The sequence below is a fragment of the Lactuca virosa genome, chromosome 5 (assembly GCF_052849685.1).
Source record: "Lactuca virosa cultivar CGN04683 chromosome 5, Lactuca_virosa_CGN04683_v6, whole genome shotgun sequence".
Taxonomy (NCBI): domain Eukaryota; kingdom Viridiplantae; phylum Streptophyta; class Magnoliopsida; order Asterales; family Asteraceae; genus Lactuca; species Lactuca virosa.
The window spans coordinates 30658154-30680044 of record NC_136430.1 but is presented as its reverse complement, the minus strand read 5'-3'; positions in this window follow the sequence as shown (position 1 = coordinate 30680044).

The following is a 21891-nucleotide window of genomic DNA, read 5'->3' as shown; positions in this document are numbered from 1 at the left end:
TATTAGTTTTAAAAGTTTGATCTAAATGTTTTAAGGAGTTACATATTTTGTCATAAAATTTTGGAGCTCAAAAGTTTTTTTTTAAGTTGTGATCTTAAGGGTTTTTGAAACTTCCATAAGTTATGAATATGAAAGTTTTTTTTAAAAAAAAAAATTTTGATTCAAAGTTTTTATGGAGTGACAAAATTTGGTGTTAATGTTTTAAAGAATTCCATAACTTGTTCTTAAGTTATGGAACATGGAAAGTTTCATCATAAAACACCATTAATTCCATAAGTTATGGAATCCAAAGGTTTTCAAGAATTACAAAACTTGCCCTCATGTTTTGGAATTTGAGAAAAGTTTTTTCTGAAAAAAAAGAATTGAATTCTAAAACTCTTGGGTTCATAACTTAAACAATTAATTAAATAGTTTTAATTTTGAGTTTAATAATTGGAATTATGATGTTTTGTTGAATAGTTCAAATTAACTCTTATGGACTTTATTAATAGTTAATTAAAGCGTTTAATTAAAAGAGTATTATTAATCCATAAATATATGGTTTGAGTTTAATTAAATTAAAAGTCTAGTTTAATTAATAGATTAAGCCACCAAGTATTTTAACTGTCTAAAATACACCCTTATACTATTATAATATTAAAAGTTTAATATATTATATGTATACGAGCAAGTCGTCTTACCATTAGTAGGCCTCATTCACGAAGCCGGTCTATAAGGGGGGTATAAGGTTACTGCCTATAAAATGGCAGTTTAATGGGTGTCCACTCTCACTCACCGCTTCCTTGACCGGTGGAGGGTCGTTAGCCGAACAGGTAGGACAAGGACTATAATTCTCCCTTCATTATAAGTATAATGATAAATACTAAGTAACTAAACACTTATAAATTCCCAATCTTAGTTACTTAGGAAAATGTGAATAAGGTGCTAATCCATGAAATTACACTTTGCACTTTGTTTAAGCTGTTAGTGGAGCGTGTGTGGTTAACCGGCATACTAACCTGGACTTAACAAGGTAGGCAAAGGGTAACTTAATGTTTATCATAATATCGTTGGAGCGTGTGTGGTTCACCGGCACATCGATTGAGGGGTAAATATTAAGGGTACCAAGTATATTTGCATGGTTACTTCACACCTTGTTTTGTGATCCTCGGCATCCCAGTCACAAAACTTGAAGGGCACACTCGAGATTGAAACATGCCATTGAAAAGTTCAATGAATCTCAAAAGAATCTAGGAGTTTCAAAACCAATTAAAACCTAATAATACATTTCGTTTATCTTGGTGGAAATTGGTGAATCGTCATTCACCTACCTTCAAATATTTTATAGCTTGGATTACGGCATCCCTCTTCCAAGTTATAAAATAGTTTGTTGGGTCCTAGCCTTAATATATCATATTGGGTGTTATATTAAGGACTTAAATCAACTTTACGTGAATTTCTCCCATTGTTGATGTCTGGTTTAGACAACAATGATCTTCCCAAACCAAGCTTTCCTAATGAATATGACTTCCCGAGTTTGGCTCATGGAAGTCATACTTCTCTTCCTCCACCTCCTCCAATTATTCTCCCTAACCCACAAGTTCAAGGTCACTCAAGCCCTAATGGCAAGCAAGGTCTATGTGTGATCACATCTTAGAGATGAAGTCACATATTGACAAGCCGGGAGATTTGGATGTCAAAGTCTTGAGAAAGTTGGATGTTCAATCACTTTCTAAGTCACATAGTGAGTTCCTTTGGGACTAATATGAAACAGACTATGACATGAACCTTAATGATCATATCTATTTGCTTGGTGCTGCTGAATCAGCAATGATTTGGAACGATAGTAAAGCAAATTTGATTAGAAGATCAACTTCCCAAAAACTTTATGGACAGTGACAATGGTGACACTAGAAATCCAGAAAAAGCATTCTCTTCCCAATGGAAAGGGATTGACCATAGTCAAACCGGTTGACCAAATGGTAAAGAGAAAGGCTAAGTCTGAGATAGTCTCATTACCAAAGGGTCCATATGTTTATTTTGCCAAAGGAAGGGGCGTTGATTGCAAAGCTGCCAAATTTACCTAAGGATGTTAAAGTCAATAAGTTTGACTCTATATCAGGTAGAGCCCATTATCTAACTCTGTTAAGTTCTATTATGAGATCACCATTACATGATGTGACTGGGTCACATGTTGATGTTTTAAGAATCAAAGAATTGAGAGAAATCTTAAAGGAAGTATATGCTGATTCTGATCGCGAAGGTGGATTTCGATCGTATCAGAATTTTGAGCGGTTGCTTAAGAAGTTATGATATATTGCTAAGGAATAGATAACAACAATTTTCCATGTGGATTGTAAAGATAAGTTTTTCCGCAAAGTTTTAAAATAAAAGAAAATTGTTTAATTTTATTTATTTGAAGTATCCTTACAATGGCATTTGTGGAAAATTGTTGCTTATATGATTCCACTGACAGCAATATTGGAAAATGGATTTGATTCTTTCATTTGTGGTAGTGTCTAAATTTACCAAATCAGGAAAGTTCCTCATCACCCAAGTTTCAATTGGACCGAAACTTGGAATCATGCAAGTTGAATAGTATGATGAATGAGAACTTTCAAGCATTGGAAAATCAAGACTAATTACTTGTTCACATGGATGTGTGAGTCAAGTGAAGGACTAAAGGGATCGAGTACACATTCTTGTACACTGGTCATGTCCACCACAAAGCTCGTTAAGACTATTTGATTTACTAAAGTTTAGTAAATATGGTTATACTTACAAGTTTAAGTATAATTCTGAAACATTGGAAAAGTCTCAATGTATGGCAGAACGAATGGGAAGAATCAAATTAGGTAGAAAGATAAAAGTTTCTCAAATCTGAAAAGATGGGAGAGTACTTTAGTATCATGTTTGTGATCATCTTAATGATTTAGAAATCATATCACAATTAGTCCTCTAAAGGTCATCTTAGTGCATTATTATGACTAAGAAGAGGAGTCATGAATTGTTGAAATGGTTAGATCAGGAAGATGAGTCATACTTCGTTCCAAAACAATTCTTAGAGTCATACTCCAAGATTGTAACTTGAGTGACATATCTTAAAGAAAGGTTTAAAACACTTGTCAAATGTAAGAGTAAAAGTGTCCTACTCTTGTACATTTGAAATTGGTAAGTTGTGATGTTTTGGATAATACAAAGACCAACTAAGGCCAATTGTGTGAAGTGTTTGTCTTGATAAAGAATCCGCACTATCTCTTGAATATTTGGCAAGATAGTCTTATATGTCAAGAGGATAGTGGGAGTCTTAAAGATCCTAAAAAGAATTTCAAGAACTAATCAAGAATAAAACCTGAGGTTCTTCACTAGCACACGACTTGAGGTTTATAACCTATCATGTTGACATATTTTGTGCCCATTCTAGTTAAAGTTGGCTTTGCATAGGAGTTCTGAAAGTTCTCAATTGGTTGCATAACAACTTGGAAGCAATGGTAGGCCCTGTACTGCCAGGTGGCAAGAAGTTAAGATTGCATAAGTTCAGTCCATATGAGTTTGGATTTGTCATTATCCTTGTCTTGTGACTATGGTTTTGACGATTCACATGGATAAGAACACATACACCATAAAATCTAAGGGTCATAAGGTTTCTCTCTGATTCATGAAAATGATGGTGAGGAAACACTTCCACCGAGTAGATTTGAAGCAGATGGCAAAAGGTCTAAACAATTGAGACTATGATTACGGCATCCCTTTTCATAGTTCTGAAATTGTTTAGACACACATGCATTCTATCTAAGGAAAGGTGTATGATTTTGATAAAGTTTTATCAAAGCATCTCGTATCAGAAATCTGAACTTTGGTAAGAAAGTCAATAAAGTATTGATTTCTAGAAGTCCAGCTGATTTCTGAGTAGATGTCAAAGCTAGTGGGAGCATAAGTGTTATGCTAATAATCATCATGTTAGTGGGAGCATGATAATTATTGTTAGTGTTGCAAGTTAGCAATGTTAATTATAGAAAACAAAAGTTTCAATTCGTGAGGCTGAAGGGATTGAAAAAGTTGTTTTGCTATAATTAAGGGAGGGGATATACTTCATTTCAGTTCTAAAGGCTTAGATTGAGACCTTAATCATCTTTAGTCAAGAATATATATATGAATTTCATGTTGGATTGGTTCAACTTAAGGAAATTCTATATATTGCGTTCTCAAAATTCGATTATGATTACGGCATCCCTCTTCATAGTCAAATTTTGAAAACATGGCAAATAAAAATATTATAGCAAAAGACTGGTCTAGAATCATGTCTTTATGTGAGACATCATGAATCGTGTACCATTTGCTTTGGGTACAGGATCGATTGCATGTGTTATAATATTTGTCATTTCTAAATTTTTCCAAATGCCTAGAGGCATTAAGAAGGGAAAAGGTCTAGAATTGGATATGACTAAAATGATTAAGCAATTGTCGAGGACAATCTGAGGTTTACCAAAGATTGGTTGCTCAGGGACAGTTGGAAGTATAGTGCTAATTTTGGAAGGACCATATTGACATATTCTGAAAAGAGGCATCTCTTATTCAGAAGTGATAGTCAAAATGAGAATATGGAGTTGTCTCCATAGGTGGAAGTTATCTGTGTAAGATTAGAAAACTTAATGCAAGAAGCATGTACACAGCAATGTACTTTGAATATGAGACTTAGTTTCCATGGAGTTGATCTCCATTGGAATACCTTATAATGACTGTTGACAAGTCTTTGTGACTTTGTACATATTCATTACAGGAGGGTCAGTGCACCATGGCAGTCTTGATAGATCCAAACATCTCTGGTAACTAAGCCCGAAACATCGCAGCCACCTGATCATGAAGGATCTCCCGGATCCTGGCGTCCATCTCGTCTGGCCCCATCTGGCCGATAGTCTCGGGCACTGGGGGTGCCTCCTGTCCACCGTCTCCTGATCCTGACCTGGATCTAGTCAGAAATCGTCGAGTAACCACCATGCTGAAAAACATACCAGAAAGATATAAGATATTCCATATAATAATGCAGGAACCAACCCCCAAGAAAACCCTAGGGGTTGTGACTTCCTTGCTACGTATATGGGTCCTGTGCTATCAGTAGTACGAGCCCATACTACCTTCCACACCTACCCATATTTTTCTCAAGTGTCATCATAATGCCCTAAAACTATACACAAGCATGGTATGTACTCAATCCTCACCCTTAGAGGAAGGCTAAATATCTCATAACTGGCGGACTGTTTCCTACAACCCATCCATGAAACTTCCACTAACCCTGCAGCACTCGTGTATGCTAGCCATACATAACGCTGGACCCTATGGACATTCGAATACTCGGTCCTAATCTAAGTCCACAACCAAACAAGGAACAGTAAATAAAGCTAAACAAAATATTTTCAGGCTGTAAGATCTTAATTATATATAGCCATGATGCATACACTAAGAAACTACAGTAATGATGTCAATTTCATATACGGAAAAACCCTAGGCTATTAGGCATCATATAATCAGGCAATTCTAACATATAATTCCTGAAGATCCCTAGCCTAGTACTAGCATGCTTTTCTAACATATCACATAAATCAAATAGTCCATAAGGTATTTTGGGGTCTATCCGCGAGCTCCAGCTGATCGTACACTTGCATCCTCCTTTATTATTTTGAAAACATTTTGAGAAAACCGTTTTAAAATCTTGTCCTCAGTTTGAGACTGGAGACACGCGAGTGTTTTCTCCAATTCACTCAAACCAAGGCTCTGATACCAACTTGCAACATCCATAAAAATCATGCCAAATTTAAATTTTTTAAAACATTTTCAAAACCAACGATTATTACAAAACTTGTTTTCAAAATAGTATAATGTCAGAGTATCCCAGAATCAATCATAAAAATCATGAAATATGAGGATCTGTACGATCACACCTTCGCCTTCCCGAGATCATCAGAGGTACCTGAAACATAATCAACAACTGTAATCCTGAAGCTTAGTGAGTTCCCCCAAAATACCAATGACAAATAGATATAACCATATCATTTAAACATATAAGCAACAACATGCATAATGAGCCATCAGTCTGACTGGACCGCCTCACATACCATCAGTCTATCTGGACCGCTCGCCGATCCTTCGGCTCATCTGGACCTCCTCTCAGGGCCATCATCCTATCCGAACAGCTTGTCGGGCCTTCGGCCTGACTATATACCCTCCCGAGTCTGCAGTCTATCCGGTCCGCCCTGGGTATCTTGGCCTACAATACGAAGCAGGACCTGCCTCAACCCAATCCTCCAAACCAATAAACATGTGCACATACATATAAACAAACAGTTACAGATCTAACAGATTACTAATCATGGCAACCATCCTATAACCAGGATACCGATCTAACCGATCACTAACATAGCAACCATCCTATACTCAGGATACTGATCTAACCGATCTCTAACATAGCAACCATCCTATAACCAGGATACTGATCTAACCGATCACTATCATAGCAACCATCCTATGACCATGATACTGATCTAAATGATCTCGAACATAGCAACCATCCTGTGACCAGGATACATATCAATAAACATAACGTGCAATAAACCCGGATACAAATCCGAAAAGGGCCGACATTGGTGCCTTCGACCATGTTAGAATAGTGAGGAAAACTCACCTCTCAAGTAGCTCAGAATGATAATATCAACCTCCTCCAAATATAGCTCCAACACCAGCACCTACACCCATCAATGATCCAATTCCATAAATTCCCAAATTACCAAAATAACCCCAGAAATCAAACTGGTCAACCCTTGGTCAAAGGCAAAGTCAACAGTCATGGTCAACAGTCCATGTTGACCCAACTCGTCGAGTGCAGCTCACTGACTCGTCGAGTCCTTCCAGAACTCGAAGAATCGTGAAGATCCTAGTTGACTCGCCGAGTTCCCAGGCAACTCGTCGAGTTCATGCGTGTCCAATTGTCGAGAAAACCCTAAGTGACTCGTCGAGTCGTCTCGCTGACTCGTCGATTTCATGCAGAAACCCTCAAAGGCTAATCTTCATCGGACTCGGTGGGTTGGCCATGCAACTCGTTGAGTCCCTTCATTCCTTTCTCCACTCAGATGTCTATTAGCCACCCCAAAGCTCCATATTGCAGATCTAAGTTCCTAGGGCATACTTCCTACGTAAAGTTGCAAACTTTACGTACATGCAAGGTTCTAAGGGCCAAAATCAAGCTAAAGAAGGGGTTCTAAGTGAGGAAAAGGCATTATCTGGTTAAAGGCTGAAGCTTTATGACTATAAGAACAAAGATGAGCCTAGATCTGAAGTTGCAACTTCAGATCATGCCCAATACTCGAAATGAATCACCAACATGCTAAAATGGCCCTAATGTCAAGCATGGAGAGATCTAGTTAGAAGGAAGTCAAGGTAACGACTTGTTACCTTCAAGTGATGCTAAGAGCGAGTAGAATTCAGATCCACAACTTTTCCTTGCTCCAAGCTCCTTGGTCTTCAGGCTCTTCTCACCAAGATCCACCTTCCAAGCTTAATAACACACAAATATGATACGATTTAGGGTTTCTGAGCTCAGGGCATCCAACTCGTCGAGTAGACCTTTCAAAATGAATATAAAACTGTAAAGTTTATACCTGAGAGTCAGGGTGTTACAACCCACCTCGGTCCAGCACAGGGGTGATCTTCATTTTCGTCCATAGAGGGATTCAAATGGCGCGACTTTGATGCTAGTGTGATAACTGTTATTGTATGGGAGTTCGATGAGTGGTAACTAGGTATCCCAGGCTTTACCAAAATCTATCACACAAGCTCTCAACATGTCTTCCAGGTTCTGAATGGTTCTCTCGCTTTGCCCATCAGTTTGAGGATGATAAGCTGTACTCATATCGAGTTTGGTTCCCAAGGACCTTTGTAGTGATTTCCAAAACCGCGAGGTAAATCTACTATCTCTGTCAGAGATAATGGATATTGGCACACCATGTAATTGTACTACTTCTTTTATGTATGTCCTCGTTAGTTTTCCCATCTCGTCTGTCTCTTTTATTGGCAGGAAGTGTGAGGACTTGGTTAACCTATCGACAATCACCCATATAGTGTCGAGTCCACCAGTCGTCTTGGGTAATTTAGTTATGAAGTCCATGGTTATCTGCTCCCACTTCCACTCGGGTATCTACGGTTGTTTCAACATACCCGAGGGCTTTTGGTACTCTACCTTAACCTTGGCGCAAGTCAGACACTTGCCCACATAGGTAGCGATCTCTGCCTTCATGTTTGGCCACCAGTATAGTTTATTGAGATCTAGATACATCTTGTATGAACCAGAATGAACGAAGTATTTGTTCTTGTGAGCCTCGTTTATGACAATGTCCCTGAATCCACCAAACTTCGGTGTCCAGATTCGATTCATGAGATAATGAGCCCCGTCACCCTTGACCTCTAGGTTTTTGTCCATTCCTCACAAGGCTTCACTTGCGACATTCTCAAGTTTCAAGGCTTCAAGTTGTGCCTCCTTGATCTGTGTAGACAGGTGTGAATGGATAGTTATCGTCAACGATTTTACTCGGCGGCCTAAGTATTCTTTCCGAATTAGGGCATCTGCTACTATGTTGGCCTTGCCCGGATGATAACAAACTTCAGATTTGTAGTCGTTTAGCAATTCCAACCATCGTCGTTGCCTCATGTTGAGCTCCTTTTGATTGAGAATGTGCTGGAGACTCTTATGGTCCGTGTAGATTGTACACTTCGTACCATAGATATAGTGTCTCCAGATCTTCAAAGCAAACACCACTGCTCCTAATTCAAGGTCATGCGTGGTGTAGTTGACTTTGTGAGTCATAAGTTGTCTTGACGCATATGCAATAACCTTCCCTCGTTGCATGAGCACACAACCCAAACCCTGTCTGGACGCATCGCAGTAGACCACAAAGTCTTCTGTCCCTTCTGGGAGAGACAAGATCGAAGCACTGTATAATGCTCGTTTTAGTGTTTAGAAGGCAGTTTCTTGCTTATCTTCCCAGTTGATGGTCATTCTTTTCTGAGTTAATGTAGTGAGTGGCTTAGCGATCTTCGAGAAGTTTTGTATGAACCTCCTGTAGTAGTCAGCTAGGCCTAAGAAGTGGCGGATCTCCATCGGTGTCCTTGGCGCTTTCCAGTTCTCAATTACCTTGATTTTTGAGGGGTCCACATGTATCCCTTCCTTGCTGACAACGTGTCCCAAGAAGTCCACCTTTCGGATCCAAATTCACATTTTGAACACTTTGCATATAATTTATTCGTCCTTAATGTCTCCACGACTTTTCGTAAGTGTTGACTATGCTCTTCCTTACTTCGTGAATAGACTAATATGTCGTCTATGAACACTATCATCAATTTATCTAAGTAAGGTCGGCATATAGGGTTCATCAGGTCCATGAACACCGCATGCACATTAGTCAATCTGAAGGGTATCACCACGCACTCATAGTGACCGTAATGAGTCCTAAACACCGTTTTGGGAACATCTTCCCCCTGGACTCGCAATTGGTGATAACCCGACCTTAGGTCGATCTTTGAGAAGTAGCATGCTCCCTGAAGTTGGTTGACCAGATCGTCGATTCAGGGTAGGGGATATCAGTTTTTGATGGTGAGTTTATTCAACTCCCGATAGTCAATACACATATGAAATGATCTGTCTTTCTTCTTAACGAACAATACTGGTGCTCTCCATGGTGAGAAGCTTGGTATGATGAATCCTTTGCTTAACAGGTCGTTTAGCTGATTGGACAATTCTTGCATGTCAATCGGAGCCAATCAGTATGGTGACTTGGCTATGGGGGCGGCTCCAGGAAACAAGTCGATTCTGAACTCAACTTATCGAACAGGTGGTATTCCCGGAAGGTCCTCTGGGAATACATCGGGAAAGTTACAAACTTATGGAATATCGTTGATATCCTTTACTTCCCTCTTCTTATAAACCATGTGTGCTAAAAGTACATGGTACTTCTTGCGCAGATAGGTCTAAGCCTTGATGCAAGAGATGATTCAGCGGTCTGTGCTAGGTTTCGTTACTTGGTAAGTTGAGTTGGACGGATTTTCGTAACATAAGATATCAGCATGGTGAGGACTCAACCAATCCATGCCAATGATAACTTCAAAACTCCTTATTGCAACCGACATTAAATCGATTTGAAAGGAATGGTTGTTTAGAGTTAGAGTGCATCCTATGTATACATCTTTAGTGATTTCAGTGTTACCATTTGCCATTTCTACTGTGAATATTACGTTGAGTGATTGTGGTTTTTGTTTGAGTATGTGTTTAAACTTGTGGCTAACAAAACTTCTCTCCGCACCACTATCGAAAAGTATGCATGCATATGAGTTATTGAGAAGGAACGTACTTGTAACCACCATGGGGTCCTTCAGGGCTTCCTCGTGCCCTAATTCCAGAACCCTTTATGTACCCCCAACATTCCTGTTATTGGCTTTTAGGAATTCCCTCTTGAAATGCCCCATTTCCCCGCATCCGTAGCATGTTCGGCTCACCCCGACATTTGTGGCTGGGACGGCCTGTTGGGCTGGTTCCTTAGAGAAACGGACGGTGTGTCCTTCCTTGTTGTAGTTGGTCCAATGCATTTTCCGACAAACTCCAGTGTGGTGGAAGTTGTACTTGTTGCATTTGGGTAGGCTCCCAGCATATTATTTCGTTAGTGCTGGGGAGGGAGGGGCAGTGGCAGCGTGGACTGCCACTATTTGTTGTCTCTTGGTAGGCTCTTGTTTCGGTTGGCCCCTGCTCTTGTTCCAGGGTTTTACTTTGTTGTCACTTCCTTTTTCTTGTTCGGGTATGGCCATCATAAAGCCCTGGTGGAGTCCATGATCCACAAGCGTTCGTGCCAAGCGTTTGGCACTATCAAAGGTGGATGGGTTTGAAGATACCACATTTCCTTCAATATGGGGGGATTGTCCCCAGATGTAACGTTCCACCTTTTTGCTTTCCGGGGTGACCATCCCGGGACATAGCACTGCCAAGTCACTGGACCTAGTAGTATAGGATGTTATATCGGAGCTCTTCATCATGAGGTTCCAGAGTTCTTGCTCCAGTTTTTGTACTTCGCCTCTCAGGCAGTATTCTCCTAGCATCATGATTTTAAGGTCCTCCCAGCTCATAGCGTTGGCCACCGGGAGAGTTAGTGATTTTACATGACCGTTCCACCAATAGAGGGCCCCGTCGGCGAATGTGCATGCCGCGAGTTTGACCTTGCTCTCTTCTGGGCATGCACATATTTCGAACACCTACTCAGTCTTTTCAAACCATCTCGTCAAGGTAATGACGCCTCCGTTTCCGTAGGAAGTTTTGGGTTTGCAGTTTGAGAAGTCCTTGTAGGAGCATCCTCTTGAGATTCCATGACTTTCACCCTGGATAGAAATATTTGTACTATTTCCAATCCCGTTGGTACCATTGGTACTAATCTGGGCCATGGCGGCGGTCACAACGGATGTTGAAGCAGCTTGGAAGACGGCATAATCCATCGGTGGAGGTGGTGCTGGTGGTGCCGGTGTGTTGTTGACACGTCTGAGAACTCTTCGTGGTTGCATACTTCTGCTTTGGCGAGGCGAAGACGTGACCGTACACATCCTCATGTTTTTGGAACTTATGATTTCTAGGATACCCTGATAACATTTATATTTTGAAAACTTTATGTAAATGATTCTGATTTTTAAATAACGTTTTGGAATTAATGGGTTTTGTAAATACCTCTTTAATAAAGGAACGTTTTGAAAAGTTTAAATTTTACTGAAACTTTATGGATGTTACAACTTGGTATCAGAGCCTTGGTTTGAGTGAATTGGAGGAACACTCGTGTGAATCCAGTCTCAAACTAAGGGAAAGACTTTCAAAATGATTTTCGAATGGTTTTCAAAATACTAAAGGAGGATGTGATGTGTACGATCAGCCAGAGCCAGTAAGTAAACCCCAAAATACCATACGGTTATTTGATATTGTGATATGTTAGAACAGCATGCTAGCAATAGGCTAGGGATCTTCAGGAATTGCATGGTAGGATTGCTTGATTATATGATGCCTTAGTTCCTATAGAATTCTCTTGTTCAGATGATATGTGACTCTTTCGTGTGTGAACTGACTATTAAGTGGATATATTAAGTCACATGACGCATGGGTTAAAGGATCTTATGCTGAGAGGTTTGGTCCTGTTGTGCAGCTCTCGTCTGAGTTCAACCGTTGTGGGATTGAATCTTTTAGCCTAACATTTTTTAAACTGTAGGGTATGTGGTTATATTCACGCGATAGTCATCTGACACCAGTGGAGGGTCGTGTGGCAATTAATGGTATGGTGAGTCGCGTGAGGTCCGCCGACCAGACGCGTTGTTGGATTATGGTCAGTAGCCTTCTCTGAGTGGGCGTATGAGTGAACAAAATAGATCTGATGCGCAGGGACAAGGTTTGAGAACTCAAACCTTGAGTGAATGCTTAAGATCAATGTATGCTTGCTAATAAATGTTCTAGTCAAGCTTGGATAGACCAGTCAAGTCTAAGTTAATATATTCAACAAATGATCAAGTCATAAATGAAGAATGAGAATAAGTATCAATGTAAAGTTAATAAATAAGGAACAAGAAGAATGTCTTGAGAAAGAGTTAAAATAACTTAGTAAATGCCAAAAGTGAGTGAATGATTCGTCTCATAGTATTGCATTGAAAGATCCTTTAAATAGGAGTAAATGAAACATAGTACAAACCACTAATCATACATAGGACTGGATAAAAGGAACAATTCTTACATTCTGATTGTCCAAGTTGACAAACGTAGTAAGTCCTATGAAATGTCTAATCATGCTACGAGACAAAAGTAATTAATACAGAAAGAGACAAAACATCTTCTCTGGATCACCACACATTCCGGACATTAAGTCCATTCCGGAATGTATTCACTCCTGAACTTCTAATCAACTTCTCTTAACGTCCGGACAGCTTCCGAACTGCTCTTCACTTCGAAACTTGATGCTGACTTCGGAATTATTACTTGGACTTAGGATTGCTAGAGGTTCACTTTCAGGTTCCAACAATCTCCCCCTAAGTGAACTTAGCAATCCAGTCAGCTTAGTTGGTTTCTTCCTTGATGAAGGTGTAGGCTCTGAACAACCATTCTCTGAATTCAATGTACCAGGTCAGTTGACTTACAAACTTTGCTTTGACCTGTTCCGGAGCTTTAGACTTTGATGCACGAGAGATGAACTTCCAAAGGGCTTTGGTCGGAACTAAGTGTTTTTCAAGGACACGAAAAAAGTCCTTCTTGTTTGTCTTCCTGGTTGTGTAGACAAACCCTAGAACCGGGTGATCGATTGGACTGTCTTTGAGCAGTTCAGCTTCTGGAAGAATAAAGGTGATCTTCGCAACAAAGTTTTCAGTACCATAGATATGGGCCAGCTCACTGTCGCATCTACAAAATTCCGCGAATTAGTCCTTGAGGAAGCTTAGAACAGTATGGAAGGCACCCATGCTGATATCGTTGTCTTGCATTCCTCGGAAGTGAGCAGCCAAAGTCAGAATGTCGTTTGCATTCATCGAAGGGAAGTCCGCATCAGTGATGGTCCGGTAGGTTGGCTTGTTCCGGAAGACGTGAAATCGAAATAATGGGCAGTTGAGTTCGAATTTCACTAGGATTTTCCTTGCAAATCCATGGACTTTGGTAATTCTTTTTCTAGTCCATACTTCTTTCAGAGGTTATGCATTCTTGGAGTAGAATGTCTCAAGCCTTTCTCGTTCCGTCCGGAGGATCACTTCCAGATCATCATTAGGGTGAAGAGGAGCAAACTTGATGTAGTATTTGTTGTATGGAGAGAGAGGAAGATCAAGCTGTTCGGAGTCGTTGGTGGGAACATCGTAATACATGAAAGGAACGATTTCATGATCACGGAGAATGCCTTCACGGAAAAGAGGAGATATCCCACGCATCGGATCAGGAGAATCCTTGAGAGCTTGGATCCGGATGCCATCCTCTAATGCCTTGTTGATTTCCTCCTGAGACCATCCTTGTTTTTGCTTGATATGATGTCCGGAGTGGAAGGCTTCATTGGCGTTTTGCCTTTGTCTCTTTTTAGTGCGGCCATGATGAACAGCATGTTTTCATCCACAACATATTCTGGAGTGGGGATCGGAAGAGGATCTTCTGGAATATCATCAGGGGTCCGGAGTGGAGAACCCTGGTCTATGGCAACAATTTTTGGAGCCGGAGCATTGAAGGAGTGGCTCGGAAGGCTTGAGCTGTGAGGAGTGATTTTTCTTTGGCCATTTGAATGGCCCTTTGAAGAACGTCAGGTAAAGATGATGGCCAGGAGACTGTGGACCATATCCTCTTCTCTTCATCTGTCAACACCTTTGGGAATAGCTTCTTTGGAGCCTCGAGACCAAGAACTCCTTTGGTGACATACTTCTCTTCATCACTGTCTTCTTCAGCATCAGAGTTATTTCCTAGAAGTCCGGACACAACTTGGACTTCATCATCGGAATTCAAGTCTTCATCTCGGAGTTGAAAAACTGAGGCAGGCTTCCATGGTTGGCTCGGACCTTCTCCCCCTCTTGCATCGGTGGATTTCGGAACCGGTGCAAGTAGTAGAGAGTCATGTACATCTTCAAACTTGGAAAAGACTTTCTGAAGGCCCGTGTTGAGTTGACGAGTGAGGGCATCATATGCTTCGGAAGTAGGAGCCTGAGCAGCTAGATGATCGAACAGATGACCGAGAACAGCTAACATCTCATCAAACTTTCAATTCGGAACATCAACGATGTTCCAAGTGGATTGAAGCAGCTTGACGAGGACTTTTTAAATTAAAAGGTTCATCTCATCCTTCTTCTTGATTTCCTTCTCCAGCCTTTGGATTTGCTTCTCATGACGAACATGGGTCTATTTAATAATTTCGTTGGTAGCAGACACCAAGTCATCATGGACCTTGAGCATGGTGGTGATTGTTTCCAGGTAGTGCTCAATAGAGGCATCATACTTGGCCTCAACTTCCTCGATGCAGTGCTTGATCCGGAGAGAAATGAGTTGATCCAACTGGGCTTCTCTTTCCGCAACTTAAGTTCCGGACTGCTGGGATAAGGACTGAATGATAGCATCGAGCTTGGAATCCATTCCGGAAACCTTTTGATCCAGTTTGGAGTTAAGCTATGTTACGGAAGATTCAATGGAAAAGACTTTCTTCATGGTGTCTGAAACATTCGTTTGCATCTCAAGGAGAGCAAACAGATCGATGTAATCACCAGCTGAGGATACGGTGTCGGAATTGGAATGCTGAGGCTTTTCTTTGTGAAGCTGGGATTCGAGGAAGTCTTGGGATGCGTGGAAATATCATCATGAAGCTTGTGAGTTGATTCGGACTCATGCTGAGTAGAGGAGGAGGATCCGAAATCAAACCCTGACTTTGAAGAGGAAGGCTTTGTTGGATTAATGTCTAAGTCCATAACTATATTTGGTATGTACTTGACCCGACCCGACATGGTCCATTTGGGTTGCACTTCACCGACACAATTTATATGGATAGTCTTTTGAGAATAGTATATTTATGATTTATATTAATATATTATAAGTTCTAATATATTAATATGGAATCATACTATTTATTTAGTATTGATCAAGAATTAATTTAGAATTAATTAAGTGATTAAAAAGAACTAATTAAATATGGACTCTTATATATATGGAATGGGCCAAGTTCATTTAGGTTGGGCTAAGCTTTCATGGATGGTCCATGGAGCTTTTAACCCATGGATCCTATGTAAATGAAAGGTCATGGGTATTAGGGTTTACATGGATGTAACCCTAATCCTCCATAATATATAAAGGGGTCCTTGGCTCACAAAATTGGAACAAGTGTGTGAAAATAAGAGTGGGCCGATTTTAGTGTGCATACATATTCTCTCAAGTTCTTCCAAGGTGTTTTGGTGATTTGCGATTCCATTTGAGGCTTCCACACTATTGGGGCTAAGCTCTTAAAGCTTGAAGACATCAAGCTACATCAAAAGGTATGTCATCTAACTAGAACTTTGTAGTATAGGTGCTTCATAATATGCTAGTTAGGATGAAACCTTGGAATAGTTAATATTTGCATGTATAATAGAGAAAACATAGATCCAAGGTTTATAGGGTTGCATGTACACCATAGGAGTGTTAGAATGCTCAAAACCCAACAGTGGTGTCAGAGCCATGGGTTGTTTTCTGTTATATTGATGCAAATGTTTTATTTTCAAGTTGAAAAAAAGGAAAAAAAAAACATGACGTTTGTCAAATTTTAAGATAATTACTTGTTTTGTGAAAATCGAATTATTTGTAAAATTTGAATCATTTGTTATATGAGTTGAATTAGGTCAAATTTAGTAAAAGATAAAATGATATGATTATTTTATTAGTTTTAAAAGTTTGATCTAAATGTTTTAAGGAGTTACATATTTTGTCATAAAATTTTGGAGCTCAAAAGTTTTTTTTTAAGTTGTGATCTTAAGGGTTTTTGAAACTTCCATAAGTTATGAATATGAAAGTTTTTTTAAAAAAAAAAAAATTTTGATTCAAAGTTTTTATGGAGTGACAAAATTTGGTGTTAATGTTTTAAAGAATTCCATAACTTGTTCTTAAGTTATGGAACATGGAAAGTTTCATCATAAAACACCATTAATTCCATAAGTTATGGAATCCAAAGGTTTTCAAGAATTACAAAACTTGCCCTCATGTTTTGGAATTTGAGAAAAGTTTTTTCTGAAAAAAAAGAATTGAATTCTAAAACTCTTGGGTTCATAACTTAAACAATTAATTAAATGGTTTTAATTTTGAGTTTAATAATTGGAATTATGATGTTTTGTTGAATAGTTCAAATTAACTCTTATGGACTTTATTAATAGTTAATTAAAGCGTTTAATTAAAAGAGTATTATTAATCCATAAATATATGGTTTGAGTTTAATTAAATTAAAAGTCTAGTTTAATTAATAGATTAAACCACCAAGTATTTTAACTGTCTAAAATACACCCTTATACTATTATAATATTAAAAGTTTAATATATTATATGTATACTAGCAAGTCGTCTTACCATTAGTAGGCCTCATTCACGAAGCCGGTCTATAAGGGGGGTATAAGGTTACTGCCTATAAAATGGCAGTTTAATGGGTGTTCACTCTCACTCACCGCTTCCTTGACCGGTGGAGGGTCGTTAGCCGAACAGGTAGGACAAGGACTATAATTCTCCCTTTATTATAAGTATAATGATAAATACTAAGTAACTAAACACTTATAAATTCCCAATCTTAGTTACTTAGGAAAATGTGAATAAGGTGCTAATCCATGAAATTACACTTTGCACTTTGTTTAAGCTGTTAGTGGAGCGTGTGTGGTTAACCGGCATACTAACCTGGACTTAACAAGGTAGGCAAAGGGTAACTTAATGTTTATCATAATATCGTTGGAGCGTGTGTGGTTAACCGGCACATCGATTGAGGGGTAAATATTAAGGGTACCAAGTATATTTGCATGGTTACTTCACACCTTGTTTTGTGATCCTCGGCATCCCAGTCACAAAACTTGAAGGGCACACTCGAGATTGAAACATGCCATTGAAAAGTTCAATGAATCTCAAAAGAATCTAGGAGTTTCAAAACCAATTAAAACCTAATAATACATTTCGTTTATCTTGGTGGAAATTGGTGAATCGTCATTCACCTACCTTCAAATATTTTATAGCTTGGATTACGGCATCCCTCTTCCAAGTTATAAAATAGTTTGTTGGGTCCTAGCCTTAATATATCATATTGGGTGTTATATTAAGGACTTAAATCAACTTTACGTGAATTTCTCCCATTGTTGATGTCTGGTTTAGACAACAATGATCTTCCCAAACCAAGCTTTCCTAATGAATATGACTTCCCGAGTTTGGCTCATGGAAGTCATACTTCTCTTCCTCCACCTCCTCCAATTATTCTCCCTAACCCACAAGTTCAAGGTCACTCAAGCCCTAATGGCAAGCAAGGTCTATGTGTGATCACATCTTAGAGATGAAGTCACATATTGACAAGCCGGGAGATTTGGATGTCAAAGTCTTGAGAAAGTTGGATGTTCAATCACTTTCTAAGTCACATAGTGAGTTCCTTTGGGACTAATATGAAACAGACTATGACATGAACCTTAATGATCATATCTATTTGCTTGGTGCTGCTGAATCAGTAATGATTTGGAACGATAGTAAAGCAAATTTGATTAGAAGATCAACTTCCCAAAAACTTTATGGACAGTGACAATGGTGACACTAGAAATCCAGAAAAAGCATTCTCTTCCCAATGGAAAGGGATTGACCATAGTCAAACCGGTTGACCAAATGGTAAAGAGAAAGGCTAAGTCTGAGATAGTCTCATTACCAAAGGGTCCATATGTTTATTTTGCCAAAGGAAGGGGCGTTGATTGCAAAGCTGCCAAATTTACCTAAGGATGTTAAAGTCAATAAGTTTGACTCTATATCAGGTAGAGCCCATTATCTAACTCTGTTAAGTTCTATTATGAGATCATCATTACATGATGTGATTGGGTCACATGTTGATGTTTTAAGAATCAAAGAATTGAGAGAAATCTTAAAGGAAGTATATGCTGATTCTGATCGCGAAGGTGGATTTCGATCGTATCAGAATTTTGAGCGGTTGCTTAAGAAGTTATGATATATTGCTAAGGAATAGATAACAACAATTTTCCATGTGGATTGTAAAGATAAGTTTTTCCGCAAAGTTTTAAAATAAAAGAAAATTGTTTAATTTTATTTATTTGAAGTATCCTTACAATGGCATTTGTGGAAAATTGTTGCTTATATGATTCCACTGACAGCAATATTGGAAAATGGATTTGATTCTTTCATTTGTGGTAGTGTCTAAATTTACCAAATCAGGAAAGTTCCTCATCACCCAAGTTTCAATTGGACCGAAACTTGGAATCATGCAAGTTGAATAGTATGATGAATGAGAACTTTCAAGCATTGGAAAATCAAGACTAATTACTTGTTCACATGGATGTGTGAGTCAAGTGAAGGACTAAAGGGATCGAGTACACATTCTTGTACACTGGTCATGTCCACCACAAAGCTCGTTAAGACTATTTGATTTACTAAAGTTTAGTAAATATGGTTATACTTACAAGTTTAAGTATAATTCTGAAACATTGGAAAAGTCTCAATGTATGGCAGAACGAATGGGAAGAATCAAATTAGGTAGAAAGATAAAAGTTTCTCAAATCTGAAAAGATGGGAGAGTACTTTAGTATCATGTTTGTGATCATCTTAATGATTTAGAAATCATATCACAATTAGTCCTCTAAAGGTCATCTTAGTGCATTATTATGACTAAGAAGAGGAGTCATGAATTGTTGAAATGGTTAGATCAGGAAGATGAGTCATACTTCGTTCCAAAACAATTCTTAGAGTCATACTCCAAGATTGTAACTTGAGTGACATATCTTAAAGAAAGGTTTAAAACACTTGTCAAATGTAAGAGTAAAAGTGTCCTACTCTTGTACATTTGAAATTGGTAAGTTGTGATGTTTTGGATAATACAAAGACCGACTAAGGCCAATTGTGTGAAGTGTTTGTCTTGATAAAGAATCCGCACTATCTCTTGAATATTTGGCAAGATAGTCTTATATGTCAAGAGGATAGTGGGAGTCTTAAAGATCCTAAAAAGAATTTCAAGAACTAATCAAGAATAAAACCTGAGGTTCTTCACTAGCACACGACTTGAGGTTTATAACCTATCATGTTGACATATTTTGTGCCCATTCTAGTTAAAGTTGGCTTTGCATAGGAGTTCTGAAAGTTCTCAATTGGTTGCATAACAACTTGGAAGCAATGGTAGGCCCTGTACTGCCAGGTGGCAAGAAGTTAAGATTGCATAAGTTCAGTCCATATGAGTTTGGATTTGTCATTATCCTTGTCTTGTGACTATGGTTTTGACGATTCACATGGATAAGAACACATACACCATAAAATCTAAGGGTCATAAGGTTTCTCTCTGATTCATGAAAATGATGGTGAGGAAACACTTCCACCGAGTAGATTTGAAGCAGATGGCAAAAGGTCTAAACAATTGAGACTATGATTACGGCATCCCTTTTCATAGTTCTGAAATTGTTTAGACACACATGCATTCTATCTAAGGAAAGGTGTATGATTTTGATAAAGTTTTATCAAAGCATCTCGTATCAGAAATCTGAACTTTGGTAAGAAAGTCAATAAAGTATTGATTTCTAGAAGTCCAGCTGATTTCTGAGTACATGTCAAAGCTAGTGGGAGCATAAGTGTTATGCTAATAATCATCATGTTAGTGGGAGCATGATAATTATTGTTAGTGTTGCAAGTTAGCAATGTTAATTATAGAAAACAAAAGTTTCAATTCGTGAGGCTGCAGGGATTGAAAAAGTTGTTTTGCTATAATTAAGGGAGGGGATATACTTCATTTCAGTTCTAAAGGCTTAGATTGAGACCTTAATCATCTTTAGTCAAGAATATATATATGAATTTCATGTTGGATTGGTTCAACTTAAGGAAATTCTATATATTGCGTTCTCAAAATTCGATTATGATTACGGCATCCCTCTTCATAGTCAAATTTTGAAAACATGGCAAATAAAAATATTATAGCAAAAGACTGGTCTAGAATCATGTCTTTATGTGAGACATCATGAATCGTGTACCATTTGCTTTGGGTACAGGATCGATTGCATGTGTTATAATATTTGTCATTTCTAAATTTTTCCAAATGCCTAGAGGCATTAAGAAGGGAAAAGGTCTAGAATTGGATATGACTAAAATGATTAAGCAATTGTCGAGGACAATCTGAGGTTTACCAAAGATTGGTTGCTCAGGGACAGTTGGAAGTATAGTGCTAATTTTGGAAGGACCATATTGACATATTCTGAAAAGAGGCATCTCTTATTCAGAAGTGATAGTCAAAATGAGAATATGGAGTTGTCTCCATAGGTGGAAGTTATCTGTGTAAGATTAGAAAACTTAATGCAAGAAGCATGTACACAGCAATGTACTTTGAATATGAGACTTAGTTTCCATGGAGTTGATCTCCATTGGAATACCTTATAATGACTGTTGACAAGTCTTTGTGACTTTGTACATATTCATTACAGGAGGGTCAGTGCATATAAGTTTAAAATCTAAACAGATTTCGATAAATGATAGGAATTTGAAATTCTCACATTTTTCGATAAGGATTTGGGAGTGTGAAATTAGAATCATTGAAATTATGTTCAATTGGTTTATTTCACAAAGTAAGGATCATAGACAAACATAGAGTGCATACTTGGTGTATGGCAAAGCTATTGTTTAAGAAAAACATAGTGTACATGCTTGGAGCATGGGACAACTAGTGTTTTTAATTCAAGTATAAAGTTGATAAAACCGAAACAATGAATAATGAGTAATCAGTATGGTGATAAATAAAAGTGTTTATTTATATTCATAGGGTTTGATACCATATTTGATTCATTTATTCTTGTGTTTCACTTTGCATGTTTTGACTTCCAGAATAACTAAGTCGCTCTTCCTGAATGATTAAGTTATTCAAACCATCCACAGTCGGTCATATGTTGGAAGTAGATATGAATCAAGACTGTCATGGGTTGGTTTGTAGAGGTCCAAGTTGGTGGACAAAGTGGTGCTACAACACTCATGAGTGCTCATAAGTTCTGAGTATTGGATTCAACCCATGCTCATTTGAATCACTTCATGGATTTTATCACGAGTGATCATGAGACGATAATATCTTATATTCTTAAAACCTAGAGATATGAGTTGTTACTATGAGTTGGTTATACATTGATTGCACGAAAACGCATTGGTAACTCGATGTTATAAAACGTGCCT